This window comes from Chrysochloris asiatica, unplaced genomic scaffold (genome assembly GCF_000296735.1).
Source record: "Chrysochloris asiatica unplaced genomic scaffold, ChrAsi1.0 scaffold00186, whole genome shotgun sequence".
Taxonomy (NCBI): domain Eukaryota; kingdom Metazoa; phylum Chordata; class Mammalia; order Afrosoricida; family Chrysochloridae; genus Chrysochloris; species Chrysochloris asiatica.
In genome coordinates, this window is record NW_006408704.1 from 2,494,679 (window position 1) to 2,496,135 (window position 1,457).

Consider the following 1,457-nt stretch of genomic DNA (forward strand, 5'->3'; position numbering starts at 1 on the left):
AATTTGCCCAGAGAATCTTTCAATAATGAAAGTCGAGGATTGAATTTTCTTCAGTTTTCCCAGCTTGAGAAATGCTGAGGGAGTTCTTCCTTTATGGTTTTCTGATTCCAGATCTTTGCACATTTTATTGTAATATTTGGCTCTATCTTCTTGAGCTGATCTTTGAAATTTTCTGTCCAGCTCTTTTATCTCCTCATTTCTTCCATTTGCTTTATCATCTCTACGCTGGACAGCAAGTTTCAGTGTCTCTTCTGACATCTATTTTGACCTTTTCCTTCTTTCTTTTCTTCTTAATGACTTTTTGCGTTCTTCATGTATGATGTTCTTGATGTCATCCTACAACTCTTCTGGTCTTGAACTATAGTAAGTCACTTTTGATGAAGGATAGAACTACAAAGAAACCACAAACAAAGATACAGAATATCTAAATAACACACGCAATCAACTTGATCTCATAGATGTATACAGCACACTCCACCTACAACAATATCATAAACATTCTCTTAAAGCACACATGGAATAATCTCTAGTATGTATGGCTAGGCCACAAAGTAAACCTTGGTAAAATTTAAAACATCAAAACACCACAAAGCATCTTCTCAAATCACAACTCTATAAAATTAGAAATTAACAACAGGAAGATCAAAGGAAAAAAAACAACCATCAAATAAAATGGAAACTGAATAACAGCCTGCTTAAAAACTACCAGGAAATGTTGTTTTTGATGCTAGGTGCCATCGTGTCAGTTCTGCGTCATAGTAACCCCATACGTAACAGAATACAACACTACCCAGTCCTGTGCCTTTCTCAATGTATGAGCCCACTGCTGTTGCTACTTTAAAGGAATGAGTTGTTGGACCTGGAGGCTCAGGACCATGGTCATCATGGCTTCAAGGTCAACTGGCATGACAGTCCACAAAGACAGTGTTCTATATCCTACTTTGGTGAGCAGTAACAAGGGTCTTAAAAGCTCATGAGAGGCCATCTAAGAGGTAGCTATTGGTCTCTCCCTGTTTGGAGGGAAGAATAGGGATGGAAATCGATGGCACATGGAAATAATCAGTCCAGTAGACAATGGACCACACGAATATCAGTCTCTACAACCTGAGACCAGAAGAACTAGATGCGCCCTGGCTCACTACCAACTGCCCTGAAAGGGATCACATTAGGTCTTGTATGGAGAGGGAGGCAAATGTGGAACAAAACTCAAAATCACGTAAGGGACTACCAGAACAAACAAGATGGCGGATCGGGTGGACGTATAGCAGAGAGCTCCGCCAACAACAACATTGAATACCCGACCAAGCAGGTTCAGGGGATGGTCCCAGAACTCTGAACCACATATAAAGGAATACTTAGAAGATTGGAAGGCTCACAGCTGGGGGAATTTGTGGCAGAAGCAAGAAATCTATTGCTTTCTAGTCCGGGACGCTCGGCTGCTCCAGGAGCCACCATCT